Genomic DNA, 24,855 nt, shown 5'->3' with positions numbered 1-24,855 from the left:
TCTCTAGCCTGGCCTCTGCGAGATGCCTTCTATTTAAAGAGCAGCTTCTGCTGCTTTAAAATAAGATTTTAATCATCAGGGGACCAAGCGATTTGTGAGGCCCCTTTGGAGCCCTGGGGTTTCCCTGAGTCAGCAGGAAGCACGCTGGTGCTCCCCGAGTGGCAGACTGGGACCCCAGCTGTCAAGGAGGGAGACGCTCGGGCCTATCACGTTAGATTCATAAAGCTTGCACTCTGGGAAATTGCTTTTGACATGCTCAGGGGTAAAACATTTCTCAAAAGAAGCGCCACGTAATTTAAATGATGACATTTTAAATCATGTGGAGATGGGGGTGATCTTTAAAAAAATGTTCCCATCTCAATTTGCAAACCTGTTTGGACAAACCAGTCCAAGGCAATTTTCTTCATGGAATTACCAGCAAACAGAACCTTGCATAAGACTTTTGTGCCTCAGACATGCCTCTCCCTCTTTCCTGACCACCCACCCATCTCGGCTTTCCTAAGACAGAGAGAGACGGAGTTCAGACTCTTTTTTTTTTTTTTTAATCATCTGGGGACCTTGGCCAAGGGGAAGAGGAGAAAGCAGGGGCCAGGCTCGGGGTCTGACCAGGCTGCAGGACTCGGCATGCGTGGTTTCTCAGTTGGACGTCCCAGAAGGCCAGGCCCGTGGGTGGGGGCTCAGGTTGAAAATCAAAGCCTTGGCCAAACAGATGAGGATTTGGGGCAGAGAAACTGAGGCATGAGCCACTGGACCCTCTGCCTGGTCATGCTTAGGCTATGAAGTACACAGTTTCTTCCACAAAACCCCAGTCCTCCTGTTACTGATGACTTGGGGCCCACAGGTTTCCTTCATTGCTGGCATCAGGTTGGGGTTGGTGGGATTCTGAGATCTGGGCAAATGGCGCAGAATGTTGATCCCAAAGACAAGCAAACGGGGTTTGTGGTAGAGCTGAATGCTGATTCTGCCCACCCCACGTCGTCACCCTGCGCCGTCACCCCGCGTTGTCACCCCACGTCGTCAGTTAGGGGTTCCTTGACTATTTTGTTTGTTTCAAAAGCATGTTTGTGTTTGTCTTTCTCCAAACATCAGGGTGAAATGGGATCTTAAGAACCATTAAGGCAGCCCTTTGAAACTCTAGCCCTGCATCCCCCCATCTCTGTCTTTATAATTTGGGGGCAGCTTCATGAGCAAACCCCTGTGCCCCTGTACCGAGAGGCCTTGAATTTGGTTTCCGGCTCTGCAGCTGCCATCTAAAATTCTTAATAGTGTGTGAACAGGGTCCCACATTTTTATTTTGCAAATTATGCAGCCTGTCCCATCTGGAGTTTTAGATTTGAATTCTTATTTTATTAGTATTTTTAGGCTACATATCTTCACTCTAAAAAATGCATGTGTATATATTAGTTTTATAAGTGAGATTTACAGCAGTCATTGAACTTCTTGCAGAGCTTCGCTGCCAGTCTAACTGTAGGGTGTGGTCTGTCAGCCAACAAACAGCTTTTTAAAGAATGCTTGTATGTTGTGTGAGAGGGAAAAGATACGACACAAAGGGCCTTATAATCAACATGCTTGCGAAGCCACTGTCACAGAGTAGACGTCTTATTGGGTAATTCCTGGGTCCCAAGCCCCGTGCTGACCACAAAGATACAGAGAGAAACAGAGCATAGCCCCTGCCCTCAAGGAGTGCCTTGTCTAGTTGAAATCTTTTTCGTAACTTTTTAAACCTCAAGCCACCCTAAGAAATACGCAACCCAGAATTGAGTACACATACAGATAATACACACATAGAAAGATGAAACAGTAGGCCGGGCATGGTGGCTCACGCCTGTAATCCCTACATTTTGGGAGGCCAAGTAAGGTGGATCACCTGAGGTCAGGAGTTCGAAACCAGCCTGGCCAACATGATGAAGCCCCGTCTCTACTAAAAATATAAAAAATTAGCTGGGCATGGTGGCGGGCACCTGTAATCTTAGCTACTCAGGAAGCTGAGACAGGAGAATCGCTTGAACCTGGGAGGCAGAGGTTACAGTGAGCCAAGATTGCACCACTGCACTCCAGCCTGGGCAACAAGAGTGAAACTCTGTCTCAGAAAAAAGAAAAAAAAAAAAAAAAGAGATGAAAACAGTCATCTCATGAAATAATATACTTACTATATACACCACATTCTCTTTTCTATTCTATTGTATTTCATTTTTTAAAATACTGGTTAGAACACAGTTGATTTCACAACCCATTAGTGTGAGTTTTAAAAGCGCTGCTCTAATGAGAGAGATTGTTGTGTCAGCAAACACTGATGTTTTGCTAAGCATTATCGTAGCAGTGGTGCAGACTTCCAGAGGAAGCAGCATTTGCCCAGAGTGTTGAAGGATGAGATGGAGCTTGCACTGGAGAAGCTGGCGGTGGAGAAGCTGGCAGTGGTCATGAGGTGAATTCCAGAGGGGGTCATAAGCTTGGAGAGAGTTCCGTGGGGCTTGCGTCCTGGGGAGATGGTCCTGGAAAGGCAAATCTGCAGATGGTGGAGCACATTGGGTGTCCAGCAAGATGCTGTACGCTCTCCTGTGTGAGCCATGGGAAGTGTTTGTTTGTTTGTTTGTTTTTTTGAACAGCTTTATTTGAAATATACCATAAAATTCACCCATTGTAAGTGGACAGGGCCATGATTTTTAGTAAATGTATGGAGTTGTCCAACCACCATCCAGTTTTAGAACATCTCCATCACCCCAAAAAGCGCCCTGGTGCCCATGTCCGTCAATTCCCGTTCCTCCCCCCAGCCCCAGGCAACCACTGATGTGTTTTCTGTCTCTGCAGATTTGTCCTTTCTAGAAACCGTGTACACATGGACTCCTACGATCCAGTCTTTTGTGTCTGGCTTCTCTCGCTCAGCGTCGCATTTCTGGGGCTCATCCATGTTGTAGCATGTAGTGATATTCCATGGATTGGCTACGCTATAGTTTCTCCATTTGCCAGATGATGGATGCTTGGATTGTTTCCAGTTTGGGGCTGTTTTGAAGAACACTTCTATGAGTATTTGCATATGAGTTGTATGGACATATGTTTTCATTTCTCCTGGGGAGATCCTAGGAGCAGAGTTGCTGCACTGTATGGTGAACGTATGTTTAACTCTTTAAGAAACTGCCTCACTGACTTCTGAAGCAGCTGCACCGTGGTGTGTTCCCACTAGCAGCTTATCTCATGTCTTCACATCTGCTGGAGGGTTTGAGCAGAGGAGAGATGTGATGAGATTTGCTCTTCAGAAGATTCCTCCAGCTGCCGGGTGAGGGTCACTGAGAGGGAAAGGAAGAGGCAGGAGGGAGAAGTCTGGGTCCTGGGCTAAAGCTCTGGCCCTGGGTGGACCAGAGACAAGGAGCTGGAGTCCGGGGATGTGTTCAACAGGGTCTGGCGTGGAAGGAGCAGGAGCCACAGAGACTTTGATAACTGGCTCAGCCTCAATCAGCAAGTGGCCGAGAGAGAAAAGATGGAGGTGACTTGGGAGCAAGACTTACATCTGGACTGTGATGATGGTGCCGAGGCCTCTGGCTCTTGCCTGTCCTGTCCTTGGCCACATCATGCATGGCTGGATCAGCAGTCACATCCCTTAGGAAGGTTCCCACATCCTTTAAGGGGGGGTGGCTCCCAGTCCTGGCTGTCCTTTTGAATCACCTGGAAAACTTTAAAATCTGCTGGCCGGGTCCTGATGTAACTAATCTGAGCACAGCCTGGGTATGGAGAGGTTAAAGCTCCCAGGTGATTTGAATGCACACTGGGCTGAGTCAAGCGCTCAGGCTCAGGTGCACACTGGGAACTCCAGGGGAGTTTTACAAACTACGAAAGTGCTGAGTCCCACCCAGAGCTTTTGGTGCAGTTGGGAAAGGGGGAAGCCTGTGTGGCACTAGGAGTTGTAACATTTCCCCAGGTGATTATAACGCGCAGCCACATTTGGGGACCACTGCTCGAAGGCAACTTGTTTGGACCCAAGAGTCAGTTCTGAGCAGATGCTTCTAATGCTAGCATTTCCTAAAAGAGTGTTCTTGATTCTCTCGCTCTTTCAGAAGTAGACCCAGAAATCTTTTTTTCTTCCCAATGTACAGATTATTTTTCTGAAGCATTTTATAGTACATGTTGTTAAAAAATAAAACCAGATTCCACTGCACATGTTCTATAAACCCATCTGGCTTACATAAAATATTTACAAATACAGATACAGAGGAATTTCAAGATATTTATGGGTAAGGAACCAGCATGTTAGTTGTGTGTTGCCTGCTCTGTGGTCTCCATAGCATATGATACATAAACACCAGTCAGATACAGGGATGAACTGCGTTCCTACAGGTAAAGTGGTTTATTTCACCAGGACCCCAGATCTGGCTGGAAAGCTCACTTACGTTTACTTTTCTTGCCCAGATATTTTCAGGTAGTAAATTAAATAAACAATATGATAGCTCCTACATACCTTTTTCCCCCTCCAGGTGTTTGGCATTCCTGCTCATGAAACCCAAGTATCTTTTAACTCTTAAAGCAGTAACTTGAGGAGGGGCCAGAGCTGTGCTTTCAGCTTGATATTGTAAAGTTGGACTGTGTTACCAAGTGCCCTGGTGTCTTCAGTTCTCTAGGTGCTGTCTGCGTTCTTCACACTTAATCCCTTAATTCTTTGGTTTGGACCACAGCAGAGGATCTGAGGATGGGGACAGGTGCCATAGAGGAGCTGTGCCTCTGCACGTCTTTGGCCCCAGGTCCTCTTCCAGGGAATTAAGACACATTAGCTGAGGTTTTTTTGAGGCCTAAGCAACAGCCCTGCCTAAACCTCAGGTTTAATCACTGTGGTGGTCAGGGGCCTCTGAGCCCATAGTGGGCACTCAGAGCAGGCATGAGCAGCTCAGCTCAGCCGAAGCGGACCCCACATTCCACCTCCCCCCAGGCCCCTTGCTGGTTGGGGTCCTGGGTCCCATCCCACAAGCACCCTCCAGGACTGGGTTTGCTTCTTGATTCCCACGTCTTGGCTGATGAACATTGGGAAGGAGCTGGCCCCGGGACTGATGGAGACGTAGGTTTGGCCACAGAGGGGCCAGGTGAGCAGCAGGGGAGTAGGGGAGTACAGGGCCATGACTGTGTGATCCAGGTGGGACAGTGGGTACCCTCAGGGCCTGGGCCCTGAGAACTCAGTGGGACCAGGGCCACATGCTCAGAGGCTGGACTGACCCCTGGGCAGGCCACATGCCTTGCTGGGCAGGTAGCGGCTGGGGCCCAGCTCATGCAGCCTTCTGCCCTCCTCCCCACCACACATCCACTCATCTACGGGGAACTGCTACCCTCCTCCCCACCACACATCCACTCATCCACGGGGAACTGCGGCATGGGAGGCTTCTGCTGGGCCTGGGGATTCCGTAGCAGTGGACCAGATCCTGGCGACCTCCTGCTCCCTGGACTCGGCTCAGTTCTGCTCCTCCAACCTCTCCTGGCACCTTGTTTCGTCCCAGGTAGGTCCTAAAGAGCCAGAGTTTGGGGAAATTAGGGTCACAGCGAGATTTCTGTGACAGCCAATAAAGTAAGCTTTCTGTTTCTGGAACCGGATCCTGGAGCCCAGGACCCCTGTGGGCTGTGTATTGTATGTTTTTCTCCTCTTTTAATCACCAGATGAGGTGAAGGACGGGAACAGGAGTGTGGCTCACTCCCAGCTGAATGACCTCCTGGCTGAGGCTTGCTCCCACCAGGAATTAGATAAAGAGCAAGATTATACTCCACTGAGGTGGAGGGCAGGGCATTAAGAATATATGACTTGGCAATAGACAGTCCCAGGTTCAAATCCCTATTCTAGACAGCCTTGTGATCTTAAGGAGGGGATCACCAGGAAACACGCAAGTCGAGAGATGAGGCTCTGAATGTGTTCTGTTGGTTGTGCAAGCCAGGTCGACCCCGGCTGCACGCTCTACCACTGTGCAGCTTTAACTGAGAAGTGAAACCTCTCTCTGACCCCCAGTCTCTTCTTTTGCAAAATGGGGGTAACACTTCTCAAGAGTTTTTACCAGGCCTGCCAGGGGCTTGGCACTGTGTCTTCACATGGTAAGTACCCAATAAATGTTAGCTGTGAGCTCTGTGGCCTGGACGGGTAATGAGGAATGAGCAGAGTTTATCTTTGAGTTCCCACCCTCTTTGTTCAGTAAGGAGGGCTTAGCTAGTCACCACTGCTGCACAGGGATGCCACAGGGAAACAGCACCTCACTCAGCATTCTGGAGCTCTCGTTCTGAGTCAGCCCTAAGGCATCCTTGACAGTGGCGCATTTTGGGAAAAACACACAGGGTGTTTCCAGGTGGTTTGGACCGTAGTTGGTGTTCTGTGCCTTCTCCCTTTGAAACGTACCCCACCCCACCCTCTGCACCTGCTTTTCCTGCCCTCCCCTTCCAGCCACCCTGACCCCACCCCCCCAATGCAGCCTTGCAGAGTCGTGAGGTTCTTGCCCTCTCCCCATGCTCGCCACAACCTCTGACCTAGACATCGGCTGCCTGGGATGGGGGCAGCCTCCTCTCTGGTGTTTCTGCCTCTGTCTCTCTCACTTCCCACACTGTCAACAGCATTAAACACCAGACACCTGGGTTTGGAACTTAACATCCCCTCCTAGGATGGTTTTCAGGGCTCTGGGCTACCTCACCCCCAACTTTTCCAGGAGGGTCCTTGCTATGCCCCCATTTTGCTCATGTTGACCTTCCTCTCCCCTCCCACTCAGCCTGGTGAGGCCAGGCACATCCTTTGTGCCTCAGTTAAAATGTCACCAGCTCCGTGAAGTCGGCCTTCAATGCCCAGGCAGAATTAAGCATGCTTGCTGTGCGTGCCCACGATGCCCAGCACATGTGGCTCTGTTTGTAATGACCGCTGTGTGGCTGCCTCCCTCTTGTTCTGTAAACTCATCCCGGGCAAGAGTCAAACAGCCCTAAAACGATGGTATCAACATTTTCTTTGCTAACTACGTGGCAAGCATCGTGTTAGACGATTCTGTGCGTCATCTGACTCAGTCCTCAGTGGCAGGTCCGGGAAGTTGAGGGGGATGGGGGTGCCCTCTCCGGGGCCACCTCCAAAACATACCATCTAAGGTAAACAGGGCCCTGCACGCAATTGCGGCTTCAAAAGCAGCTTTCCCTCTCACCACTCTGAAACCATATCACCTCCCTCCCCTGCGCTTTTCCTAATCAGAAATTCTGCAGCTGCCCGGGAAGCCCATGAGATGCATCCTGTAGTTATCTAGTTTTACAGGTGAAGTAACTGAGTCTGAGAGAGCTCAGTAACTCGCCTGAGGTCAGGTGGCAGAGCTGGGATGGAATGCCACCATGGCAGCTGCCGTGAGCCATGTGTGGTCTGCACCCCAGAGCTGGGTTGCCTTTCTGTGCCCAGCTCAGGGCTCCACACCCAGGTTTGCCAAGTGGAGGGTTGAAGTTGGGATTCCTGAATCACCCCACATATAGGTGAAGATCACTTGGGGCTCCAGTGGTGACACCCTGGTCCCTGAGCTCCATGTTTGCAAATGTCAGAGCCAGCCTGGGCCAGGAAGTCCCGTTCAGCTGGGAATGAGCTACACTCCCATTCCCTTCTTTCACCTCATCCGGAGATTAAAAGAGGAGAAAAAAATACAATACACAGCCCACAGGGGTCCTGGACTCCGGGATCTGGTTCCAGAAACAGAAAGGTTACTTTATTAGCTGTCACAGAAATTTCACTGTGACCCCAAAGTAATTTCCCCAGAGAGAGGCAAATCTCCAGGAGCCAGGAATAGACGAAAAGATTATTGCTCGCCCCGCTGGGCACACAGCGCCTGCAGCCGGTGCTGGCTGGAAATTGAGCGAGTGGTTCTGGACGGGTGCCGACCCCCTCCCTTGCAGCAGAGGCCCCAGGGAAACACAGTCTTGACCGGCAGCAGGGTCGGGGCTGGGCTGCCCTGCAAGGGCCGAGACCGAGGATTCAGAAGCGGATGGCTGCCTTCCTGCAGCGGGCAGAGGCTTTGAAACCAGCCCTGAGCTGGAATCCCACCTCCATTAAGCTCCAGCACTGGGGCCCTAAGAAAATGATACCCCACAGCCCTCCACCATCCCAGCCCTCAGTTTCCTCAGCGGTGAAGTGGAGATGTTGGAGAGGCACCGGCCTCTAGAGGGGCACAAGTAGGGTCAGATCATTCCCTCCCTCAGCAGCACCAGAGCCAGAGCCCCCCGCTGTCTCCAGATTACCCACCTGGGGTGCAAGGCCAGGCCTCCAGCTGGGGTCCCAGGGAGAGCGCCAGTGGAAGGCCCCAGGGAATTGCTGCCAGCAGGGACTCTTTCTCTAGGCTGGGGCTCAGCTGCCCCTCCTCTCCTTTGATCTTCACCCAACCTCACCATTTTACAGATGAGGAATGAGGTTCAGACATGTGAGAGTCCATGCGTGTCACACAGCCGCCCGACGTCCAAGTCCCGGTCCAGGCATTTTGCCCGAGGCCACCGTGCTGCAGGGGCGCTGCCCTGGTGGGACCATATGTGGTTGCTGCATCTGTCCTGGAGAAGAGAGCCGGGGCCAGTGAGTACCTGAGGAGGAGGTACCCAAGAAGGCTGCAGAGGCCAGCAGGAAAGCCCAGCCTGCCACCGACCCACAGTGTGACCTGGTGCACCCCACTTCTCTAAGCCCTGATTTTCCTATCTGAAAAGTGGAGAAGATGACAGTCCCTGCTTCCTGAGGCATTGGGAGGGTGTGTGAGTGTGTGCGCAGCCATAACAAAGTACCAGTTGGGGTGGTATCAACAATGGACGTTTATTTTCTCAGGCACGGAGGCTGGAGCTCTGAGATCAAGGTGTGGGCAGGGCTAGTTTCTCCTGAGGCCTCTCTCCTTGGCTTGCAGGTAGCTGCCTCTCACTGTGTCCTCACATGGTGGTCCTTCTGTGTGTGTCTGTGTCCTCATCTCCTCTTGTTGTAAGGACACCAGTCCTGTTGGATTAGGACACACGACCTCATTTTAACTTAATCACCTCTTTAAAGGTTCCATCTCCAAAAACAGTAATCTCCTAAGGTACTGGGGGTTAAGACTACAACATACGAATTTAAGGGGGTACAATTCAGCCATTAACAGGGTTAAATGAATGTGAGTGTGGTAAAAATAAGTATTTGGTCTTTATCCCTGGTTCTGACACAGAACTCTAAAATCGTTGGACTATCCAGAGTGATAGGAGTGTCTTTGTATGTAATGACGTGACTGATGGCTCAGGGCCCCTGGAGAGCTGCGGGTCAGAGGACTGGAACTTTCAGCCCCACCCTCCATTTCTGGGGTGGGGAAAGGGGCTGGAGGTTGAGTTTAATCACCAATTGCCAACGATTTGATTAACGGTGCCTGTGTAGTAAAGCCTCCATAAAAACCCTCAGCAATGAGGTTCTGAGAGCTTCCAAGTGTTAGGAGGTGGCAACCCCACCGCAACTCCACAGCGACAGCTCCTGCCTCAGGACCCCCCCCCAGACCCTGCCCTGTGGACCCCCTCATCTGGCTGTTCATTTGTATTCTTTCTAAACTGGTAAGTGTAAGTAGGATTGTTCCTGAGTTCTGTGAAACACTAGCAAATCACCGAGCCTGAGGAGGCGGCCGTGGGAGCCCCTGATTTATTGGCAGTTGGTGGCCCAGAGCTTACAGCTGGGTTCTGCGGTGGGAGCAGTCTTGGGGGCCTGGGCCTTAAACCTGCGGAGTCCGTACCAACTTCGCATAGTGTCAGGTTGGAACTGAACTTCTGGTTGGTGTTGGAGAAAGGAGGATGGAAAAGACACCATGCATTTGGTGTCAGGAGGGAAATAAACCTCTCGGAGTGGGAAACCAAGGGAACTCCAGCTACGATGGTCTCAGCAGTCCAGGGCTACCGGTGGTAATGGGTGTGGTGGATTTGAGTTGCCAGAATTGGTTGGTGGGTGAAGGGAGCTCTGGGGAGTCCTAGTGACCACTGCAAGGGGGTAAGGACCAAACAGGTCAGCAGAACAGCTGAAAGGGAGCCTGTGCCCAGGACCTCAAGGAAGAGCAGGGGAGGGCTCTGGGGCACTTGTCCCAGGCAGGCGCTCAGCACGACTGTCCCGGGGCTGGGCCCTTACTGGCTCCAGAACCTTGGCTTGGGGGTTCTTTGCCTTCTACTTCCTTTGGCTTCTTCCCAGCATCCTCTCCCTCCTTCCTGGCTTGAGTCTCTTCAGTTGGAGGGTGACTGAGGCCTCCCTCAGTCTGCAAGCCCAGCTCTGGGTGTTTCCTGCCTTCTTGTTTTCTGCTTCTTTCCTGCTCTGCTCCACATGGCAGGCCCTGAGCCCTGTAGCTCCTGGGTCTTCTGACTTCCTGCCGGGAGCGTAGGAGGCAGGTGAGAGGGTGGGGCAAAGAGAAATGGGGTATTTCTCCCATATTGCCTGCCAGGGTCCCCACAACCTCCTGCCACTTATCACTCCAGCTGAGGGGTGGTAGTCACTATCTGCTGTTGCAAACCTGTGGGTCATTTAAAATGTCCTCTGTTTAGCTTTTCAGTTCCTCCAACACCTGTGTAACGAGCCCTCGACATTAAATTCCCTCTGTTGTAATTCCTTTGGGTGCTTTCTCTTTTCTTAGTTGGACCTCGTCCACATGAATAAATGTGAGGACTTTTTCCTGAAGGCTTTGAAATAAAAGGAAAGGGTTCTATAAGTTACCTTGAAGAATGCTGCAATGATTCATTGCAGCCAGAGTCCTAAAACACTCAGGGGACATGCCAGTTTTTATTCCAAGACCTTAAAAGCAGGTTGCAAAAGCCCCTTTCTTTTTCAGCAGGACTTTTAACTTCTTAGATTTCACATCAGAACTGGTAAATCATTTCTCATGGATTTCTGTTCTTTGCCTAGAGAAAATCTGAGTCAGAGATTTTCCCCCATCCCATGTTTAGTCTACTTAGCCAAAGCAACCACAACTTTGATATGACTCTTCTCCACGTGAGATATTTCGTGACTGACAATGTGTGACAATTCAAGAAGGTGGCTGCATTAGTTTCTTGTGGATGCTGTAACAAATTATCACAAACTTGGTGGCTTAACACAACACAGATCTATTCTCTTAATGTTCCTGAGGCCGGAAGTTTGAAATGAGTCTTTTGAAAGGCTGAAATCAAGATGGTGGCAGGGCAGGTTCCTTCTGGAGGCTCCAGGGGAGAATCCGTTCTTTGCATCTTCAGCTCCTGGCTGCTGCCAGCGTTCCTTGGCTTGTGGCTGCATCATTCCAATCTCTGCTCCATGGTCACATCGCCTACTTCTCTTCTGTATCTGATCTTCCACTTTGACATTTGTGATTACATTTGGGGCCAAACCAGATAATCTAGATAATCTTCCCCATCTTGATATCCATAACTTAATCACATCTGCAGTTTCTGTTCCCACAGAAGGAACCATTCGAGGGTTCTGGAGATTAGGGAAGGGCCATCTCTGAGGAGCCACTATTCTGTCAACCGTAGTGTCTTTGGGAACTTCACCATGGCAGCTGTGTCCCAGAACAGTCTCTGTGTGAAGAGGTGTCTGCCCCCAGAACAAGCTTTCCAAAACCAGCTCTGACCAGGACACACCCTGCATGTGACAGGAGGGCAGTTCCTGAGTTTTGCAACCACAAGCCCAGCTCCCCAGTGGCAGTCTGGGCCCACTGGCCTTCCTGGGATCCTTCTCATGCCTCTGTCACTGTCGTTCAGCATCCTCAGCCCACCCACTTGCCACCCCATGAGCTGGTGATGCTCCCTCTGTGTCTTTGCTCACACTGCACTTGCTGCCTGGGGGCTCTGGTCTCCCTCCTCTGCCTGGAGGACTCTGCTCCTCCTTCCTAGCCCGTCTCCCTCTGGCATCCCTTCCTCCACCGTCTCCCTGCTCTGTGCTCCTGCAGCAGGCTGCTCGTGTCTTTACGTCTGAACTCACCCAGGGCATCACGTGAGGGCTGTGGGATGCTGCCTGACTCCCAGGTAGGGACTCACCTACCTCTGTACCCACCATACCTAGCAACCACAAGGCACCACCTATGCATGGCTGGGAGAGAATATCACAGACCCAGATCCCAGGGTCTGGGACACAGCACTCAGAAAACGTGACTAGTGTTGAATCAAGCAAATGGATTATTTTGTTCTCATTTTATCAGAATGCTCTATTTCCTAAGTTGCCATAGAAAGAAACCATCCAACTTTGTTAGTTTCCTTTCTCGGTCTCCTACCTGGACATCAGGCAGGAGCCCAGTGTTCTCTGCATGCTTACACTCTGCTCACTCTGCTGCACTCATCACATGTGCACATATATGGGTCTTTGCCATGGAGGTGAGAGCCAGAGTATTGGCAGCCCCTAGGAAGAGAGAAGCCTGCCTCTTACGAACGCAGAACTACTCTTCTTTCCTTGTCTTCCCAAGTCCCATGGTGTCCTTTCCAGGGGACTGTGAGCCCCAGGATGGAATTGTGCAACTGGTGCCATTGATGTCCTTAGGAAATCGGAACCCACTTCTGGAATTCTTGGCAGTGAATGGCAGAATTCCAGTGGGCAGAGACCCAGGAATCGGGCCCCGGTGAAGTCACCTGTGTGTCTTTTTTAATTGCTTGCATGGAAGAAATTCCTCATGGGGTGTGATCATTCTCGGGAGACAGGAAATGAACATCCAATCAAGATAATGCAGCATATTCTGGATTAAGTGCCTACATTCAGGCTTAAGGTCTCAAAGTGACAGTTCCACTCAGAGGTTTCTGGTGCTCTTAAAAGTTCAGCATGACAGGCTGAGGCACGTGGGTCTTTCCAGGTGCACCTCAGGGGACAGAGTACCTAGCTGACCTCCCTGGCTGAACATACTTCCTGGGGACAGCTTGTGAAAGCTGACTCCAGAGCCTGCCCGGACAAGGAACCTGAAAGGGTGACCCTGTAGAGGGAATGGCACAGTCAGTGAGGACAGAACTGTGCCAGAGTTCTAGCCATGCCTGGGGAGTGGTGCAGAGGGAGGTGGGGTTAGAGCCAGGCCATAGGTCAGTGAAAGGAAGTAGGGCCACACTGTAGACCCTCTGAGCAGAGGCTCAGACACTTGGACAGTAGCCAGTAGGCCATGGGGAGCCATAGAGGGTGGTGCAGGGAGGGAGGGACACAGTCAGGGCCGTGTGCTCAGAAGATCCCTCAGGCATCAATGTGGAAAATGAGCTGGGGGAGGCAGCAGGGAGTTCGCAGTGTCCAGGCGAGAGCCCATGCAGCCTCACCAGGAAGACCAGGGAGTGGCACTCAGTGAATCTACGTTTTACAATGAAAAGAAGGGAGTGAGGGGAGCCAAAATTCTGCATTCATCTCCCACTCACTAAATCTACAGTTTACATAAGCTAAAGAAAGTATGTGAAACTGCAGCTATCTGTTTGGGAAAAAAAGGAAGGCAGTTTTTGCATGGCTCGGTTTCTGAGCTTAACTTTCCCTTTGGCATAGTGAGTTTGAGGTCCTGACATTCTGTTTTTCTTTCACACCGTGAGGGAAGGCAGAGGAGGGGCCCTTTGCTCGTGGGGTGTGGAGGGGAGGCCTGTGGTGTGGTGTGGGGTGCTGGGCTTGAGGTAGACGGGCCTGGTGGCACCCCAGCTCTGCCCTGTGACCTTGGATGAGTCTCGGCCTTTCCCGAGGCTCATGCCCCACCCTCTGGAGGATGAGGTAACACCCACCTCCCCAGGCTGTGGGGAGCATTAAAGTCACTGAAATGCCCTGGTGCCCGGCACGGGGCCCAACATAACTAAGTACTTGCCTGGCCCTTCCTGCACGTGGTTTACAGAGCAGTCGCGTGCCCCAGCCAATCACGAGCAGAAAAGAAGGTACACCCGCACCCCAGGTGCTGGGCCTGGGCAGGACACTCACGGAGGGCCTCCTGTCTGTGCGTGGGAAGGGAAGCTGCCTTGGAAACCACAGGGAGGCAAAGGCAGCCCTGCCCCCACCTCACGAGGCACCACTCCTGGGCCAGAGTCGCTTGCAGACTCTGCTGGCACAGCCCCCGTCTGGGCAGATGAGCGGCTAAAATCCTAACACTGAGCGCAGTTCAGGAACAAAATGAGGCCCTGAAATGAATGATCACAGGCCAAGAGAGTGACAGTGTCCTGGAGAAGCAGAAAACATCCTGTCCCCAGCCCAGCCCCAGCACACAATCCGGGCGCTGACATAATGAGGTCAGGAAAAGAGGCTGCCATCCTGGCTCGGGGGCTAAAAAGGCCTGGGCTGGGCAGGGGCTGCCAGCCAGGAGGAGCATCCGAGAGGCCCCGCTGGGCACCCTGCCGTGGCTCCTGGACACAGAGCACAGGCCCAACTGGCAGTCACTCTGGACACTCACTCAGCCCTTGTCACAAGGAGTTCCGAGCAGCAGGATGAGGAAGGGGCCCTGGAAGCTGCCCCTGGTTCTCTGTTAGCTTGGTGGGTTTTGATCCAGGAAGGCTCCTCCGTGTGCAAAGAGCTGGCTCCATGGTCCTGCAGGTTCTAGAGGGGATGGCCAGCCTCGGGGGCTGCCCAGGGTACCTTCTTGGCTGGAGAGATGGCATCTTGGGAAGCCAGAGACCCTTCTCCCAGGAAATGCCTCGAGGAGCCCACAGCAGAAGGCTCGGTCACCTAAGGGGACATGGTTGCTCAGGACTTTGGATTCCTCGTTCTCTTTTCCCTGTGATATCTGAGCCAGTGAGCATAGACGTGGGATTTTGATGACACCTTCATTGCTGGAAAGGCTGGGCTGGAGGAAAGCGCTTGGACCAGAGCCGAATTGGCTTCCTAATACTCCTTCCTCCCTGGCTCAGGGATCAACATCCCCCACCAGAGGGTACATTCAATACAGTTAGTGAACAAATGACATGCCATCACCCAGACTCCACAGTTAACATTAGGGGACCACTCCTGGTGCTGGACATTCTGTGGGTTTGGATAAATACGCAATGACATGTATCCACCATTATAGTATCATACAGAATAGTTTCACTGCCCCCCAAGTCCCCTGTGCTCCAACTATTCATCCCTCCCTCCCCCAGCCCCTGGCAACGAGTGATCTTTTCACCATCTCCATAGTTTTGCCTTTCCCAGAATGTCATCTAGCTGGAATCACAGCATGTGGCCTTTTCAGATAGCTTCTTTCACCTAGTAATAGGCATTTAAGCTGCCTCCATGTCTTTTCATGGCTTGAGAGCTCATTTCTTTTCAGCATTGAATAATGGAATATTATTCAATGCTAAATATTATGTAGCTAAATAATATTCCAAACTGTGGCTGTACCACAACTTACCTACCCACTCACCTACTGAAAGACATCTTGGCTGTTTGCAGGTTTGGCAATTATGTATAAAGCTGCTATAATCATCTGTGTTCAGGCTTTTGTAAGGACATAGTTTTCAGCTTCTTTGGGTAAATACCAAGGAGCATGATAGCTGGAGCATATGGCAAGAGTATGTTTAGTTTTGTAAGAAACTGCTAAGCTGTATTCCAAAGGACCTGTACCCTTCTGCATTCCCACCAGCAATGGACGAGGCTTCCTGATACTCCATGTCCCCGCCAGCATCTGGTGGTTCAGTGTTCTGGATTTTGGCCATACGCATAGGTATGTAGTGGTATCTCATCATCATTATTATTATTTTTTGAGACACAGTCTTGCTTTTGTTGCCCAGGCTGGAGTGCAGTGGTATGATCGCTGCAACCTCTGCCTCCCAGGTTCAAGCAATTCTCCTGCCTCAGCCTCCCCAGTTCCTGGGATTACAGGCATCCACCACCATGCCTGGCTAATTTTTTTTTGGTATTTTTAGTAGAGACGGGGTTTCACCATAATGGCCAGGCTGGTCTCAAACTCCTAACCTCAAGTGATCCACCTGCCTCGGCCTCCCAAAGTGCTAGGATGACAGGCGTGAGCCACCACACTGGCCTCATCGTTATTTTGATCAGCACTTCCCTGATGGCATATGATGTGCAGCATCTTTCATATGCTTATTTGCCATCTTCTATGTTCTTTGATGAGGAATCTGTTAAGGCCTTTGGCCCATTTTTAATGGGGCTGTTTGTGTTCTTACTGTTGAGTTTTAAGAGTTCTTTGTATATTTTGGATAACAGTCCTTTATCAGACGTGCCTTTAGCAAATATTTTCTCTCTCTCTGCGGCTTGTCTCACAGTCCAGTCTTCAAATGGCTGATTCGGATCCTGCAGCAGTATGGAAGCTGGTGGGGTGGCAGGGCTGCTGGGGGTGGTGTGCAGCATCCACCACTTCTGGCGGCTCATCTACAAGGATGGACCGCAGCCAGAGCGGGGGCAGCACGGAGCACGATCGCGGGTGGAAGCAGGTCTGTGTCTGGCAATGGCGCATGCGTGGGAGTGTGCACCAAAACAGGATGGCCCAGACATTCCCAATGGGGCAGCCACTAGACATGGTAAATACAAAGGTGAAGAAGCAACATGGAAAAACATGAGTCATCTAATGAGAAAGGGGAGAATGCAAGATGAAAGGCGATGAGCTGAAGTTGAGACTAAGAGGGCATTTGCACAGGGCTGTAGACTAGGTAGGAATCCACAAAGATACGGAGAATTCTCTTGAGTTGATGGGCTTGAGGGTGGGTTTTTCTCTTTTTCATTTTTCAAGCAGTGGATAATGGTCTTATAGATCTTTGTTTATAAAATAATTATTTATATACAAAATGCCTGATGTCTAACATCTCTGCTGCCTTTCCTGACCACACTGAAACCGAGACTTCTACAAAGACACTGAAGGAAGCGGCAGGAATGTGAGCCCCTTTGGTTGCCCCACCCCATGCTGTGGAGAGAACAGAGGAGGGAGTTCCCACCTCAGAGCTGAACCCAGGACCCCACCGTGGCACCTTTTCTGGGTGTGTGTTCACCGGAGCACAAATCCATCGGGAGCGGCTGGCCCCCAGCCCTCTGAGCCCCACGGGCAGGCAGCAGCAGAAGATGCCTCTGCCACGGCACTCTCAAGACACAAATTCATCAAGCTCTCCCAGTTAGTCAATATCAAAGCATCTTTCCAAGTGAAAGCCGAGAGCAGATAGCAAGACAGTAATTGGAGGCAGATGCTGGTGGTGCGCTGCAGCCATCTTTGAAGCTGCAGATGGCCGGCCTGCCATTCACCGCAGCTTCTTCCAGCCCCTCTGGTTGCCGGCAGACCCAAACTCCACATTCATTGAGTACCACTGAATGCCAGATGTGTGTTGGCCGGTTGCACCACTGATACCTCATTTGATTTCCATACATCTCAAAACTGCCCTGTGGTGTCAATGTTCAGATCCGCCTTTTTGCAGATGAGGAAACTGAAACAGAGGTGAGTGCGGGAAATAGCAACCCTTGGCTTTATTTTATTTTATTTTATTTTATTTTGAGATTGGGTCTTGCTCTGTTGCCCAGGCTGGAGTACAGTGGTGTGATCTCGGCTCACTGCAACCTCTGCCTCCTGGGTTCAAGCGATTCTCCTGCCTCAGTCTCCTGAGTAGCTGGGATTACAGGCATGAGCTACCGTGCCTGGCTAATTTTGTATTTTTAGTAGAGACAGGGTTTCCCCATGTTGGTCAGGCTGATCTCGAACTCCTGACCTCAGGTGATCTGCCTGCCTCGGCCTCCCAAAGTGCTAGGATTACAGGCATGAGCCACCATGCCCGGCCGCAACTCTTTACCCTTTGCTTTAGATTTTACAGACAGCTTCGCATGTTTCTCCGCTGGCCAGGCATTCATTGTTTCCATCTTACAGAGGAAGAAATTCTATGCCCCAAGGCATGTCAGTGGTCAGTGGAGAGAGGCTGAAGCCTCCAGAACTGGATGGCAGCCTGAGTGCTTGCTTCCCTGACAGTCCATCTCCTGAGGAGGAGGCGAGGCCAGGACCCCTCTTGGGTTTTCTCCAACGAGCGGGGTGCCCTAGAGCACTTACTGAACCCCCTCTGTGTGGTATTTTTACACCCATGATTAACACTGAATCCTCCAGAAGGCCTGGGGGAGTTGGGAGGAGAGATTATCTGCATTTTATGGATTCAGCGTCTGTAACTCAGAGGATAAATAACTTGCCAGGGTGGCCCAGCTAGTGGTGTCAGACCCTGAGCCATAACTGTGACAGTTCAGGGTTTAATTGGGGGATTTTTACTTCAAGGAAGAAAGTCTAGGACCATTAGTCCTGACCTGCAGAACAGCGAATGACTACAATTGCCCTTATATTCCAGTTCTGAGCATTGCCAGTGTGTCTTTTTCCTGGCCTAGCACTGCCTCCCTCTTTGTTCAGCTCCAGAGAAGAGCATGAAGTGTTCTCTCTCCAATTGATGTGCACATTTTACTGTCTCTCCAGGGGCAGCAACGGAGCAGAGGACATGACTGGGCCCTGGATCAAAGGGTTTTCCCTGAAGCCTGGCTGTTCTGTGTCTGCATCCCACAGAGCACAGTGCTTGCCCTAGAATGCTGGGCAGGCAGGCCAGATTTCAGGTTCACACGACATTCCATGCCCAATGCAGCGAAGATGTTTTAACAAGCACCTCCATAGCCTGTAGCCTTCATCCTGGAGAGGACTGGAGAGTTGCTTTGGCACCTAATGCAGGGCAAGGCAGTGTGAATGAATGAATGCAGGATGCATGAATGCATAGCTGCGGGCCTGCAAGGGAGGCTGCTTGATTTTCTTCCTGTACGCTGCCTTGGAACAGGGAGCAGGCGCGGACTTCCCCTAAGGCCAAGCAGCTGAGAAAGGCCCCTCGATAGGAAGGAAGAGGGCCTTAGGCTCTGATATTTATTTGTGTGACAATGAGAAAGTCACTTAACTCTTCCAAGTGTCAATTTCCTCATCTGTAAAATGGGCTTTTTCCACCTCTTGGTCCTCAGCCCTCCTGGATTATCTGCTGGATCAGGAGGGTGAGGGGCCACAGCTACCACATCTGCAGATGCACAGACATCTCTGTCTGGAGCACCCTGACATTAAAGTGAACATTATTGTGAGGCACAGCATCATGGGCGGGCCGGGATCCAGGCAGTGCTCCCAGCTCTAGGTCCTTGGTCTGCGGTAGCCCTCACCAAGCCTCAGTTTCCTCATAGGTAACCTGAGCATGGTGATGAATGTGACTACAGGACTGCCGTGCTAGAGTAGGATCAGACAAGGAGAGGGGACGTGCCAGGGCTGTGTATGTGTGTACATGTTTGCATTTGTATGCACAGATGCTCCTCGACTTACAATGAGGTCACATCCCCATACACCCATCCGAAGCGGAAAATGCATTTACTACACTTAACCTATCGAGCATCATGGCTCAGCCCAGGCAACCCTCACAGGAGCCTACAGCTGGGCAAACTCATCTGGCACTAAGTGTATCTTAAAATAAAGTGTGGAATGTCTCCTGTAATGTATTGATTACAGTACACTGTAGATCACTGGTTCATTCTCATGAGCACATGGCTGACCGGGAGCTGAGGGTCCTCCTGCTGCCCAGGATTACAAGATAGTATTGTGCTAAATATCACTAGCCCAGTGAAAGATCAAAATGCAAAATTCAGGCTGGACCCAGTAGCTCATCCCTGTAACTCCAGTGCTTTGGGAGGCTGAGACTGGAGGATCAGTTGAGGCCAGGAGCTCAAGTCCAGCCTGGGCAACATAGTGAGACCCTGTCTCTAAAAAAATAAAAATAAAAAAAAATAAGACTTAAAAAATTAGTCAGGCGTGGTGATGTGTGCCTGTAGTCCCAGCTCCTGGGAAGGGTAAAGTGAGAGAATTGCTGGAGCCCAGTAGTTCCAGGCTGCAGTGAGCCATGATTATGCCACTGCACTCCAGCCTGGGTGACAGAGTGAGACTCTCTCTAAAAAATTAAACGATAAATAAACGTCAAAATTCAAATTCTACTTTCTACTGAATATGATTCACTTTTGCACAGTCATAAAGTCAAAAAATTACAAGTCAAATCATTAAGTCAAGGACTATCTGTAATCATGATTTATAATTATAATTATACTCAGTAATTATAGTACAATTATAAAGATATAGTCTGGTAATTTAACTGTATTGCCAGAGGACAAGGGACAGTTTGGGGTCTTCAGTGACAGTCCCCCGGCGTTACGTGGAAATGCAGAGTGCTTTTATTCCCTGCATCTTCCGGAAACATGGGGAGGATGATGGATAGCGACCACGTGGGGGTGGGTGAGTGGGTGGGTGCTGACAGGTCCCGTCCCTCCCAGCTCCCAGCCTGCTGGGTTGCTGTGGCTCAGGGACGTGCTGACAGCGGGGGTGATGTGCCTCTGAATGGCCCACCCTTGGGCATGCTTGCTTGTCTGAGCTGCCCACGTCGCTGCTACCTGCTGGCCCTCTGGCCCTCAGTCCCCAGAGCCAAATGTCTTCTCTGACTTGGTTTTTGCTCTCAGTTGCTCAGCAACTCTGTTACTGTCAGGGCTGACATTGTGCCTAACGTTAAGCAGAAGAGCCAGTCAGAGTGGCTTTTGGGAAAACGCAGCTGCCTGTGGGGAGCGTCAGGATTCGGGCAAGAACGTGGAGGAGCTTTGTACCTGGAAGGTGCTGAGTGCTGGGTGAGTCCCTTCAGACAGCGTGTTCCTTGCACAGAGCTGGGAACTGTCCTTCTCAGAGCCCCAGGGGCTCACCTATTATCCAGACACTGTGTGCTCTTCAAAATCTTGCTTGGAGATGTGGGCATAAGGATTAGCTAAGTTTTTATACAATCTTAGGACTGGGGAAAGTGAAGGGCCCTGAGATAAAGCCCTCATTTTACTGGAGAAGCTGAGGCCTAAAAGGAAAAGGCATGTCCGAGATGACCCATCTAGGAGCTGTCAGGGCTGGGAGGACCCCTGGGCAGCCTCAGCGCCACCCATATTCACTCCACCCCCTGCATTCTTCACCTCACAAGCACCTTTTGCCTGTTTGGTGGGTGTGTGCCTGTGTGCCTGCGTGCGTGTGTGTTTTGAGACAAAGTTTCACTCTTGTTGCCCAGGCTCAGAGTGCAATGGCGCCATCTTGGCTCACTGCAACTTCTGCTTCCCGGGTTCAAGCGATTCTCGTGCCTCAGCCTCCTGAGTAGCTGGGATTACAGGGGCCTGCCACTACGCCCAGCTAATTTTTGCAATTTTTTGTAGAGACGCGGTTTCACCATGTTGGCCAGGCTGGTCTCGAACTTCTGACCTCAGGTGATCTGCCTGCCTTGGCCTCCCAAAGTGCTGGGATTATAGGCGTGCGCCACCATGTCTGGCCTTGTCTGCTCTGTTAATGGAGTGAATTTCTGTTTCTGACAAATGGCAGCGGGCAGGGCCTTTGGAAAACATCTAAATGAGAGGAGAAGGCAGACTTTCATGGTGTGGAGTGGGTAGCTGCTTATCTTGTGCTGAGACTTTAATCCATTACCAAATTCAGTTTCCCTACACAGATATAATTACTCCCACCTTATGGATAAAGAAAATGAGCTCAGAGAGGCTGAGTGATTTGAGAAACATCACACAGCTAGTAAGGGCGGGTTCTGGTTGGAAATCCAGGTTCTTCCAGCTCCAAGTCCAGTGTCTGCCCAGTGATGTGTTGCTCTTCTCCTATAGAAAAATATTTTTCTTATTGAGCACACTCAACCTATATCTCCAAAAATCAAATCATGACCGTTTTTACTGATATTGCACTTCAAAAACAGTTCGGGTTACACTGTGGGAACTTTTCACAGTTCCAGAATCGTTTTTCCCAGACCAATCTATTTATTAAGAGAAAATGGAAACAAGGGAGCAGAGAGTGTTTTAAGCCTCCTGGTCAACAAAGAACACTAGTTATCCCCTCCTGGGCTGGGGCCCTGTGGCTCCTTGGGGTTGGGATCCTGTGACCCCCACGCCAGGGAGGGAGACATTCTGTTTTTATTTCTGCTTCCATGAGGGTTTTCCTTGGAAATGGAACTCTGTTTCAGGTTCTAGAAATAAAATGAAAATAACCAAGGCCCCCATGAGGTCAACCCTCCCCCCAGGATGGGCATGAAGACCACCCCAAAGTGGAGCGAGTTTCTCATTGTTTGGGAGATTCTTTGCCCTTTCAGGGCCCAAAGCCCGCATTCCCCTTGTTGTAGCCTGAAGGACAGAGTCACATTTCAGGGAGGGGAGGTGGATAGTGGCGGGGAGGGGAGGGGGAAAAGAGAGGGCAGGAAGGGGGAAAGGGGGGGCAGGGAAGGAGGAGATGGGGGGAGGAAGGGAAGGGAGGGGGGAAGAGAGGGAAGGGGAAAAGAAGGATGGAGAGGAGGTGGGTATCAGGACGGACGGGAGGAGGGAGGTCGAATCTCAGGGAGGAGAGGGAGGTCACATCTCAGGGAAGGGAGGAGGAAAGAGGAGGTGTGGAGGGGAGGAGGAAGGAGGAGAGGGAGGGGAGGAGGAAGGAGGAGGGGGAGGGGAGGAGGAAAGAGAGGAGGGGGAGGAGAGGAGGAAAGAGAGGAGGGGGAGGAGAGGAGGAAAGAGGAGGGGGAGGAGGAAAGAGGGGGGAGGGAAGGAGGAAAGGGGAAGGGGAGGAGGAAAGGGGGGAGGGGAGGAGGATAGAGGTGGGGAGGGGAGGAGGAAAGAGAGAAGGGGCCGGGGAGAAGGGAGGTCACATCTCAGGGAGGGGAGGGGGAAAGGGGGGGAGGGGAGGAGGAAAGAGAGGAGGGCCAGGGGAGGAGGGAGTGGAGGCTTCACTGACCGCCTGTCCCATATGGCCTGTGCTGGCACGAGTGCTGCCCACGGGCGCTCTTGTTGATCTGCGTGGCAGCTCCCCAGAAGTGCATCTATTCCCCCCATTTCATAGAAAAGTGAGGAGTGTGGTGTGCTTTTCCTAAGCCATACGGCTGATAAGTGACGAGACTGCGGGAGAAACTCAGAAAACTGCTGAAAACAGTTCTTGGTTCAGCTTTTCCCTGAGACTGAAACCAAGTGTTAAAAACTTCAGGCAGGCGGGGCGCGGTGGCTCACACTTGTAATCCCAGCACTTTGGGAGGCCGAGACGGGCGGATCACGAGGTCAGGAGTTCGAGACCACGGTGAAACCCCGTCTCTACTAAAAAATACAAAAAAATTAGCCGGGCGTGGTGGCGGGTGCCTGTAGTCCCAGCTACTCGGAGAGACTGAGGCAGGAGAATGGCATGAACCTGGGAGGCGGAGCTTGCAGTGAGCCGAGATTGCGCCACTGCACTCCAGCCTGGGGGACAGAGCGAGACTCCGTCTCAAAAAAAAAAAAAAAAAAAAAAACTTCAGGCAAGTTAAATTTGATGGAGTTTACTTGAGAAAACAAAAAAGGAGAAAGAAATGATTTGTGAATCCAGCAGCCTCCAGAATCACGGCGGATTCAGAGAGACTCCAGGGGTGCCTCGTGGTCAGAATGAATTTATAGACAAAAAGGGTAAAGTGACACACAGGAATGAGAGGTGCAGTGCAGAAAGAGTGAGACTGGTTACAGCTTAGCGTTTGCCTTATTTGAACGCAGTTTGAACACTCAGCGGTCTATGAGTGGTTGAAGGATGGCCACTGGGATTGGCCAAGACTCAGCTATTGTTACAGGTGCATACTACTAAGTTAGGTTTTCAATTTTGTCTGCCTATTAAGCTAGATTATGGTTCATCCACAAGGACTCAAATATAGAAGTATTGAGTCCTTCTCAGGCCGCATTTAGTTTGCTTTCACATGAGGTGGAGAGAAGAGGAAACCCCACACCCCAACATTAGGGACTGGGCCAGCACATGGGGCCATGCCCAGTCTGCAACCCACTGCCGCCCAGCGCTTTCTCATCTACAAAACGGGCTGATGCTAATCGTAATGACCCCAGGGCTTACTGTGCAGATTAGAGGAGATAATTCAGGTCATGGTGCCAAGCCCGGTGCCTCGCACAGAACAGGGTTTCAGTCAGTGTTTAGTGTTGTTATCGGTGACCTCAGCTCTGCATGGGAGAGAAGGGTGGAGGCTCGCCTTGGCTCTGCTGTTCTCCCTGTGTCCTGGGTCACTGACCCTCCATGCGACTGGCTCTTCGGCTTAACATGAGACCAATGTCAACCTTGACAAGAACAGAGTTCCTGAGCAACTGGGAGAAAAACCCAGTCAGAGAAGACATTTGGCTCCAGGGACTGAGGGACAGAGGGCCAGCAGGTAGCAGCCACTGAACTTTGGCATGGCCACAGCCACATTAGACACGGGGTGATGCCCCTCACCTTAAAAGCGAGTGCCGACGCCTGGGTGGAGGAGGACAGGGAGCAGGGAGGATGGGGCAACTGTGTTTGCTGCGTTCATTCCACAAGTGTTTCTTGAGCATCTGCTATAGGTCAGACGTCATTCCAAGCACTATGAGGTGAGTGAGGCAGGCTGAGTCCTTGCTCTCCTGGGGCTTCCATTCTAGAGCTGTGGGGCGGGCTGGGGGTGGTGACAGTAAATCTGTAATTACATGATTCTCGTCTTTGCATGGTACCTGGATCTCTGCAGTCTTGCCAAAATCAGGGCCACGTGGTTTACTATGCAGGCATAAAAACCAAGGATTTAGGCCAGGGCTGCCTCCCAATGGCGACAAGCAGAGGATGCTGCACGGACTGGAGGCTTGTTTCTGATCTTCTCTCTCTAATCCTCTCCATCTCCAGCCTGCCACCTACAAAGGACTTGGTGTGGCCAGAGCTCAGGCTCCACAGTGTGGGTCACTGTGGGGCTGGGAGGCTGGTGAAAGGGCTGGCCAGCCACCTGGCACTCAAGCACCAGTGGGTTTGAGTAGGTGGCTCCACCTGAGGGCAGCAGGCCAATGCCAGGCAGCTGGGGCAAGTGGCACTCATGCTAGAGTGAGACCTCATGGCTGAGATAGGGGCACAGGGGCTGGTTCCAGTTTCTTGCTAAGGGGACAACAGAATCAGGATCTCTCCAGGAAAGCTGGAATATAGGGGAAGGGCTCCACTGCGTGGAGGAACTTCAAGTCTTCAGTCTAATAAG

The 24,855-nt window shown here is 51.3% G+C and overlaps 1 protein-coding gene across 1 annotated transcript in view; it reads left to right on the top strand.

Moving 5' to 3' along the window:
• The window catches only part of COL23A1 (collagen type XXIII alpha 1 chain), a 325,129-nt gene that overhangs the window by 117,039 nt on the left and 183,235 nt on the right, over nt 1-24,855 (top strand). The gene's annotated exons all lie outside the window — the stretch shown is intronic.

This window comes from Hylobates moloch, unplaced genomic scaffold, assembly GCF_009828535.3.
Source record: "Hylobates moloch isolate HMO894 unplaced genomic scaffold, HMol_V3 SCAFFOLD_6, whole genome shotgun sequence".
Lineage (NCBI taxonomy): Eukaryota > Metazoa > Chordata > Mammalia > Primates > Hylobatidae > Hylobates > Hylobates moloch.
Note: the sequence above shows the minus strand (reverse complement) of the source record. Positions and strands in the feature narration are given on the sequence as shown.